Here is a 10,768-nt window from a genome sequence, read left to right as displayed (position 1 = left end):
CCCCCCCCCAAAAAAAAAAGACAATAAAAGTAAGAGAACAAAATGTTCATGCTCTTTGATATGGAGTGGGCGCGGATTATTTGTACTTTCAAAATAAAGCCACGTCTACGTTTTAGACGAGTCCTTTGAATAGTTCAGATTACTTCCAAAATCTTTTGCCAAATTTGTAGGCGATATAATCATTTCCATTAACAAAACAATCTTTATCACAAATAGACGGACAGATGGACAAATGAACGCAAGTACTTGAATTCTAAATTTAGAACTGGCCAAGAATCTGTATACTTTATGGAGTAAGTGTTGAAATAACGATTAAATGTTGATACAGTACAATATTAGGCAGGCGTGGTTCAGTTTTTCCATTTTAGTACAGATGCTACAAGCTCGCTTATGTAATATGCGTTCAAATTTTTGTACGTTTATCTACTATAGTTTATGAGTAATGAACAAAAAACCAATTACTTATATCTTTTGAAAATCAAAAGGTGTTCTCAGTTTACGTGATGATGTGGGCGTGTCCTTCGATCGATTTGGCCCATTTGCAATATCGATCTGCCTGCAAGAACTTCCTATATATCGGCCATAATTGAAGCCGATAGTTTTCTTTTTTGTTGCCAGGAGAATGTATACAATAGGCATTACACATACGGACAGCCACGCAGACGGATATGCTTTGTAGAGAGATCAAAGTGCTCTCTTTGTGGTATTCCCCTTTGAGCTACTGTCGGGAGAATTCACAAATTGATTTATAATACAAAAAAAGAACTAAACGTCAATTATATAAGTAAACTATCAGGAAGCATCAGGAGGAACCTCAATTTTCGAAGGATACTCCCATTTAAGAATTTCTTTTTAATTCCTTTATAACAATGGAAAAACTTCTATCTATAAGTGGAAACCTTCCGGCCTGAATCGAAATTTTGCGTCCCGAATTGTTTTTCGCGCTGCTCGGAAATTGCTCTTTTTGTATATGTATGTACACAACGTAATTTCTTACGCATCGTGGTTATATATATATATATATATATGCATAAATTGTTAATCTTAATGGTGGTGTATGCATGTGCCTTAAGTATGGCGTAGCATTTTATCAAAAAGAAAGTTTCTATTATTTTTTGCCTCTTTGGCTTTTGTTGTTGTTAGTAGTTATAGTTCGTTAGAAACTTTAAAGTACCAACAAATATAGCGATATGAAGAAAGAGAAGGAGCTGGGAAAAGTTTCAGGATTGTTTTCTAGTTTCATATTTTTCGTTTCTTGCTTAAAAAAGAAAAAAAAAAAAAAAAAAAAAAAACAAGTAAGAAAGTTATATTCGACTGGGTACGGATCTCACAGACCCACTACCATTAAAAACTTAAAGCGACCCATGGTTTTATTTATGGTCATGAAAAAGTGAATGGAACGAAACTTATCTTTCACTGTTCACTGTACTTCACCATAAACCATTCTACCACGTCTTGACATCTACCACAATTATAATAATTGTCACATTGCATTCCGTTCTCCAAGTCCCTTTATTTAATACCCATGTCAAACTAATCGACCATCCGTCATGGTGTCCATCGTATGTATTTTAGAATTAACGCGTTCCTAGGGAGATAGTACAAAATCATTTTCAACATTAATATGCATAATAATTCAAAAAATTTAATTACTTATAACATCATGTGGGCATGGCTGAGTTGTTCCATTTTTCTACATAAATAGTAGAGTTTTCCATTAGAGTTTTCCAGTAGAGTTCGAACGACAGTTGAAGTCGATATCTTCATTTTTGCGACCGAACGGACGGACAGACATGTCTTTATCGATTCAAAATTTCATGCTGAGCAAGAATTGCTTCTTATAAGGTCTCTGTCTTTGAAGCTTCCTTTTGGGTTGTTGCAAACATTATAACAAAACGAGTTTGCCCCTATCCGTGGCTGGTGGGTATAAAAACATGGTAAGCCAAAGAAAACAACGCAAGTAGTTTCACTGAATATTCATATATTTATGAATATACACATGCATGCAAGTTATACAAAGAGTATTGTATTTCCCTTGATCGTAGATGGTTATGAAAGTGATGGGTGAAAATCAATTTCGTATCTCAGGAAACGTATGACGTAAAGAAACACAAAGACGTAAACATTTTAGAAATTTTAAATTCTCTGAAAAACAACAATGCCTTCATAGAGAATAAAGAAATTCGATTATTTGACAAATGTTTTCTTAGATGATAAGCCCAAGTATGAATTTGTGCACAGGCAGAGATGGTGGCAATAGATTTTACGCTTAATTCAAGATTACTCGGGTAATGTAATATATTTATGTTCGTATATTTAGTTTACTATGCCTTGCGGTCGAAAATATGTTTTTATGTGTAATGAAGATGTTATTAGTTTCAACAGACTTGTAGATGGGATTATGTGACACACATTTGGTCCAAGAATGGACCCATTATGACACCACGCCGCACTTGGGTGGGAACATTTAACTTTGGTTGATTAGATGAAGTCGCAAACTTTCGATTACATGGTAGATCTTAGGTAAGTTAGCTAGTATCATATTCCGGTTGCTTTTAAAAGGATCGCAACGTAAAAAGTCGATGGACGAACTGACAGATTTCATGATCTATGTATGGAGCGCATTGAAAGCTGGGAAGCGGAATATAAGGAGCTTATTGGGTACATTCTTAGAATATTTTATACCAGAAATACTTGATATGAGCTATCCATCCACTATTTATAATGACAACCAAAGAGCTGAAAAGCTATGTAGAAATCCTATACTACGTATGTCATTGCTTTTCAATGAGCGAACATCCCGCTCTATGAGTAATGCACTAAATTAGGATCTCATCGAAATATTCGAGTTGGGTAAATAACGCCACACTGGGATGGTTCCTAATGTTCCGTCTTTCATTTGCATGGATGCTACACTCTTTCTCCTCTCATTCAAATGGGTGTTAATTAACAATGTATAAGAAAGATATTTTGAAAGGCTCGTCGGATGAATAAAAAAAAATTGGTTTCATTTTGTGGCGTTTTATAAAACAATCGTAAGTCCCGATAGTATTGACATAATCGGCTGTAAACGTTGTTACCATTTTAGAAGACTTAATGGTCGGAAATTCACTGGTTTCGTTAATCCTTCTGGTACAGTGACTGCGGGAAAATACAAAAATCGACCATGACCCCTGAATATATGGAGACACTAGACAGTGTCGAAATTTCTTTTTTTCCTGCCTTTTTTTTTTCTTAAGAGCGACATAAAGGATATAGAGATTATTCGGTCGCGTATCTTAAAAAATCTACTTTTTTTTTTTGGTTTTTTTTTTTTTTTTTAGACAACGATAAGACTTTCACTGAAACATTTATATTCTTGATTATCTAAGTACGTGGATCATCGTTAATTTCTAGAGCAAGAAATTGTTAAGAGTTTACTTCGCCCCCACAAGTATTATATAGTAAGCGATCATAAAGTAGATCCATGCGAAAATTCTTAGTGAAAACTATCTAGATTGGCAACCGTTTAGCTTAGTGTTTAAAGAAAAATTTTGTGATTTTACACTCGCTGGAAGCCGTGTTTCTCGCTCCACCTAAATGAAATTATGAATATTTTCACGAATCAATGGCTTGTAAGGAAAGAGTATTATGCTGGCCATTTGTTGCAGTTGGCGAAAGTATTTTTGATTCTTTTTTTTTTAAGGTACAAGTTATAATTTATTTTTTCTCCTTATGTATTTATGTACATATATATATATATATATATATATACATAACTATACATTAAGCAGCAGTTCGGAAAGAATAATTTCTCAGCCATAAAGTACAAAATTATTTGAACGTCAAAAACACACCAAAGTTCCAGCATTACGAGCATACGACAATAACTGAAGGCATATATATTGTTAAGCCATTTAGCATTGCGTGGCAGAAAGAAGAATATTATAGGCCGTCTAAAAAGTATTAAGCTTTGCTCAAACTATGGTATATGTAATTTTAATAATATGTATTCAAAAAATGGCTTAAAATATCTTGAAACAATTTAATATACTTTGGTTATTTTATTTTATTTTTTTCCCATTTTATATCCACCATGCAAAAGGAAGCTTCAGGCACCCTATAAAGTACATACATTCCTCATCATTGCAATTTGGTTATACTATGTCTGTCCGTCTGTTCGTAAGGGTGGTGTGTGTTGTTGACACTCTTTTGATCGCAAAATTGCAGCTTACCTCCATTTCTCGAAGTGAAAATTCGTATTAATATTTGTAAGTAAGTATGTTATCTGCCTGGTGCCTTAATTTTCTCTTAATAATACCAGCAAGAGGGGGAGGAAAGTAGAAGGCGCCAAGCTACCTAGGTTAATTCTAAATTAATTATCGGTGAACATTGCGATGTAGTAGATTAATTGCTTTTTTAGTAAAGTAAAAGGTCAAAGATAAATTTCATCTGATTCACTTTTTCATGACAAAGATTTTAATAATGGTGGGTTTGCGGGATTCGACCTTAGCCGGATATGACTTTCTTACTTGTTTTTTTTTTTTTTTTTTTTTTCTTTATAATTATATTAATGGCTTGTTCTTATTATTTACGTTGTTGTGCCTGGTATTTAATGAATTTTGTATAGTTGTTTACTGTATGTTGTTCTTTTGCTACTTACAACTAAGAATCTGATTAAATAGCAGGCATAGTTTTTTGAAGAAAAGTACGAAAGATGGAAGAGAAAAAAAAAAAAAAGCGTAAAAACCAAACAATAAGAAAAGTTAATAAAAATTTAACTTTTAATTTTTCTTTTCTATTTTTTCACTTTCTATTTTCTCCGTTAGCAGTTCGCTTCTCTCTTTTGTAGTAGTTAACAATTTATGTTTGTCTGTTGCGTGGACTTTCTCTTTTGCCTTTATATCCACGTTGCCCGTACCTTAAACTCGCGGCATACTTTACTTTAAGTGGAGGTTTATGTAATTTTATATATATATATATATATATATATATATATATATATATATTTGTATATATGGATGTATGTATTTATGTTATTGTATGTGTGTATGTATGTATGTATGCATCGGCAAACTTTTTAAATGCACTTTAAAATACTTTTAAAGTAAGCAGAACAATGTTAGGAGGAGTTTGCAATATGGAGGAAATGATGATGGTGATGCTTAGTACTACACTTGGATTTCGTCGTTACCGATGGGCAGCACTAAAACTTTTCAAACCTTTGCCTATTGCCATTCACTGCCAAGAAGTCATCAACTGTTTTCTCTATTTTTTTTTTTTGTACTGAGTTATTCGGATACACTCACTACTGACAAAGTATTAACGGAAAAAAAAAAAACAGTAAATGAAAAAACTAGAAATGTAAGGAGACAACAAGAATTACTTTTTTTTTCTTTCATTTCTCTTATATAGTAAGTAGCGAAAGAAACAGTTGAATCAGGATCGTGTGGCATTTGCACTAATAGCAACAATTGTAATAGTGACAACAACAATAATAACAATAACAAAAGCAACAAAAACAACAACAACAGTAGTAGTAATAACAAAAACAATAACATTTAGCCAGGAAGAAAGTAACAGCAGCAGCTGTTCTCAGTTGCAATTCTTTTTGCGGGTAGTCAAGTATTTCATAGTGGCCATCTTGTGTCAATATTTGCTTTATGTTCAAAAGTTTGACCCGACATCACTAACTAGCAGACAGCGCAAGAAAAAAAAAAGGGTGAAAGGAAAAGAATGAAGAAGAGCTGCAAACAAGTATCCACATCCATACATGCGCGCACATACAAACACACACATAAACATATAAGATACTGAAAAAGTTTTGCGAAGTAAAGCCGTAAAAGCATAACGTTGCATAAAATAAAAACAAATGAGAACTAAAACAATGCATTTACATGGCGCTAGGAAATTGTAAAATTTTACACTCAAAGAAAAAATATGCTAAAACATCAAGTAATGTAAACGGAAACCTTTAACGTACGACAGTTAAAGAAAGCAAAAAGCAAGATCTTGAGTATCGGGGAGACTGTGCACTCTTGTCTCTCTATCTCTCTCTCTCTCTCTCTCTCTCTCTTTTTGAATTGATTTTGAATTTTTTCGAGCTGTTTTTGTGTTTGTTTACAAACAATTAATAACTCTAAACGAGGATATGGTGTATTGAAGTTCTACCCTTCATCCGCCTTTTCTAATGAGTTCATAAAAGGACTATAATATTACTCGAAACATTTCCTATATGTATGCTTATATTTCAAGTAATTTCCCAACAGGCGGCAGAGAGCCGACCAAGTGATAATGCTCCTTCAACTGTGTGAAATTGACAATTGATTATTCGTCCTTATGCCACTAAGACCTTCGATGATACCCTTTGCAATCACTGTGACATGATACCATATACGACTTGTGGTACGGTACATAAGTATATTAAGTTTATACGGTGGTATATGATATCCAGAAGGACTTGAGATAGATTCTCTTCTTATTATACCGATCGATTCAGAGTCGCTCTATAAAGTAATCCAAGTTTGTCTGTCGGCCGTAGATGCTCAACCTACAGCTCGGAGATTTTTTGATAGTCTGATGAAAATTGGTATATAAACTTTTTTTGATCCAAGAACGAACGCTATTGAGAATGGTTCGGATTGGAGCACTTTTTCAATCACTGCTCCTAAAACGCACTATTTAACTGTATTAAGCAAAGCGGTTAAAATAGGCCTTGGACCACGATAATGTTTTTACTTCCCTTTCGCTAACAGTTTTTTATGGACTTAACTGTTAACTGTTTCATCCAAAAATTTTCTAAAATTAAGCTAAAGAGCTAAGCTAAATATAGGTAAGGGCAACTTGGACTCTAACGAAGATAACTCTTTATAGTTAAATACAGTAGACTTTCCTATAACACGGGTTCACCTAAAATGGATCCGTAGAAAAATTATATTCGCGTTTTTATGAGAAGATAGAAGAGGCTCATGTTGTTGTGTTTTCATTACCTTATTGCCTCCAATAATTACTATGACGATTAAGTCCATAAAAGGCAGAATAGAAAGTATCTACTGATAACGTTTTACACGCTCTTGTGAGAAAAAAAGATTCACGGCCCTAAAAATTGTATTTTTATAACCCAAGTGACGCATGAGACGCGTGCGTTTACGAAGGCGTTACTATTGAGTCTACGCACACCGACATTCATAGTATGCATCAAAGCCGGCAGAAGGGAAATGTTGTTGAACATCAAGTTCGTTGGATGGAAGGTTTCATTTACAAATGCAAGAGAAATTTTCTTTTTGTTTATTTTCAGTGTACTTGTGTTTTCCTACCTTTCTTGTTTACTTGAAGTTCTATCATTTTAAAAGTGAAAAATAACTTGATGCTCTGTTGCAAGTACGGCGGCTGTTGCAGCAGATGCTTTTGTGTTTATATTGTGTTGCGTGGTAGATGCATAAAACTTAATATCAATTTATATTGTAGTGAAATGAGTGAGGCGTAACATACGCATACACGAAATATACAACATATTCCAATTCTTTTCACTACCACTTAAACTTTTTCTCTCTGCACTTCAGGCAGGCAACTTTCTTTACATAGAACAACAGATACCTTTACTGCTATGTTTACGACTACTCGTAAATGCATAAAACCGAAATTGAAAGCACCCCAACCGTAGAGAACAATGGCAATGAAATAAGTTTTCAAGTGATTTTTGTTAAAATTTTTACTGAGGTTTTTCACATTTGATAGACGCACTTCAAAAAGAAATACAACCGTAACTTTTCGTTGCTATCATTTGTGTTTGTTTGTTTGTTTCTTTTGTTTTGTTTTTTGTTTTGTTTTTTTTTGTTTTTTGTTTCTTATATCATGTTTTTTGTTCGCTAGCGTTAATAATGCAATTGAATAACAATTTAAACAGAATTTTACAATCAGTTGTACACACTACTACACAATGAAGGATGAAGGGACTTGTAAAATAAAAGAGTGAAAAAACCCATTCACGTCTATCCTATCAAAGCCTACCGATTATATATTTTATATATGTATGTTTTTATACATATAAATTGTACACATATTTGTGTATTTCATTGAAAGCATGAACGTAAATATACATCCAATGCATACATATATGCTTTAAATGCAAATATCGAAATTTACTGATATACCACATTTGTATTATTTGTAACGGTAAAAATTTATAAATGTTGAAAATCATAGATGACAAGTGAGCATAGCGAAAGAATTTAGTTCGGTATAAAGCAAGTGGAGTCATTGCATGGCCCATCAAAACGACATAGTCAAGTTTAATCTCTTTCGCAGAAGATCATACTTTACATACATTACGATAGGCGAGTGAGTGTACTTAGCCATAACACTTAGTGAACGGTCATGCGCCTATCAGAGAGCCACCCTAACCTATCTCTCTTGCTCGCTCTGTAGCGGGGGCATCCTCTGAGTGACTAGTTGTAACAAGAAGAAAATAAAGGAGTGGCAAAGAGTCAGGAGACTTTTCTACAAGAGAAATACCAATACCACATTCGCAGGATTCCAGCAAGCCCTTCAGTAGTATAGAAGGAAAATTGAAGATTTTTATTTTTGCTACTCATTAGATTCACTACTCGTTGCTCATATCACATGATGACATCAATAATTGATTTCCTTGATGTGAATTAAAGAAAGCGCAAAGTACCAAAAGGCATAAGACTTAATCGATCGGCCTAGATTGAAATATAATTCGGATGTGTGGGTGGCAGCTTTAAAATCATGCCTAGACAAACTCGACTGCAAGCACCGAAAACCTCGTGAGTGGCTTGGTGTGGATTGTGTTACGCTTATATGTAGAAAACCTACGGGACGATTGTTCTGCGGAGATAGAAAACTTGTTTTCGCCAATCAAGTTCACGAACAGCGTTCCCCGCGCACCGGCCAGTATTCTAACGCGATTCTTCTTCTATTAACGAACTGGTTGCTTTTAGAACAGCTTACTTGTGGCGATTTTCGATCTCGCCCTACCTTATGTTGTCATTTTTTCGTCCCTCTACTTATAATCCTTCTTGGCCACTCAGCATCCACGTGTACAGGGAAAATGCCCTGAGTGGCTAAGCAAATAAAAACCATGTGCACTCCGCTCTTGAATTAAATGTTTGGACAGCGTGCAGTAAATAAATTGTTTTAGTATCTAAGTTCCCGGGCTTGAGCTAATCTCTTCGCAGCTGTCGTTTACTTTCGATTACATTTATAGAACAAAAAGATCTACTTTTCAATATTTTGTGATGAAAATTGGTCCGTAATAACAATTTGGCTTGAAAATTAACTGCACGACATTTGGACTACATGGATCTATTACTTCAATCTTAGCCTATACATAAAGTTGGCCATTAGAAAATGGTAAATTCTAATTTCCAGTGCTTTATGACGCTATGGGGCTAAGAATGATAAGACATTTGATAAGAAAACTTTATAACTTTGGATCTCCTCCTACATAAGAAATACCATGACTAGTGTTTGGATATAACGCCAAGATTTTAGCATTTCTTTACAAAAATTAATAGTGTAAGTATAAGTTCAATGATCGGTCAATAATAAATCTGGTCCATGTAAATCGTTTAAATATAACGCGCTATAGCCCAGGCGAAGAATGCATAAAGGAGGAGTATATAAAAATTGTTCGCCTAAATTCTGTGACTTTCCCAGAGATTCAAATTCTACCAGACACACTTTGCATCCCTTCTAGCTTTCAACATTATATGCAATAATAAATAAGTATTTAAGAATGTGGTTGATAGATTTAAGAAATGCGCGCTCTGCTCTCTTGTGTTCATTTAATGCTTGCCTTAAGAATCTCATTTTCGAATGCAACTGTTGTCATGTTCACTGCAATTGCTATAGATCTTGTCTAGTGTTAGTTAGTGTCTTTACATTCACATGTCGGCAAACTAACAAAATACTTTCGTAGCTTACATAAAATTCAATTATTTATGTTTTTCTAATTTCTTTTTTCTTTGTTTTACGTTTATTTATGGTGTTCATCTACTTTCCTTTCACTTTGCATTTTAGTAAAATTGAAAATTAAGTTAAGTGTATGTGGCTTGTACTACACAACATCTAGAAATAAATACATGCATACACACACACACACACACACACACATACGCACACACACACACACACTTGAAAATGAAGAGTATGCAAAGGTGTATAACATTCGTTCCAAATATTACAAACGGTAAATGAAATGATTCTCAAAGGTCTTGTTGGCACTTAAGCGGAGATGTGTGCCGTTCTTGTATAAGAGAGTTAGTTTTTCTTCTTCTTTTGTTTAATGTCGTAACACATATAATTTACAAAATGCAAAAATGTTACATTCACACTGCTAAACGGTAGTGTCAGTAACAACGCGTATTTTGTTAAATGAAATTATTTTTCGTGTAGCTTTCGCTTGGTTGTTACTAAATTCTAAATGAATATCTCTCTTCAAAATTAGGTGAGTTAAGTTAAACATGTGTTTGGAAGCGTTTTTATCTACTGACGAGAGAGAAAACTATCTTGTTGTTTTCCCGTAAATTTTCCTTTCCTTTCTCTCACATTAAATTTAATATAAATGAAAGATGGAAAAGGAGAGAGAGAGAGAGAGAGAGAGAGAGAGAAAACTATCTTGTTGTTTTCCCGTAAATTTTCCTTTCCTTTCTCTCACATTAAATTTAATATAAATGAAAGATGGAAAAGGAGAGAGAGAGAGAGAGAGAGATAGAGATAGAGATAGAGAGAGAGAGAGAGAGAGAGAGAGAGAGAGAGAGAGAGA

The sequence above is a fragment of the Glossina fuscipes genome, unplaced genomic scaffold (genome assembly GCF_014805625.2).
Source record: "Glossina fuscipes isolate IAEA_lab_2018 unplaced genomic scaffold, Yale_Gfus_2 62, whole genome shotgun sequence".
In the NCBI taxonomy this organism is placed as follows: domain Eukaryota; kingdom Metazoa; phylum Arthropoda; class Insecta; order Diptera; family Glossinidae; genus Glossina; species Glossina fuscipes.
The sequence above is the reverse complement of the archived record's forward strand: the minus strand, read 5'-3'. Positions refer to the sequence as shown.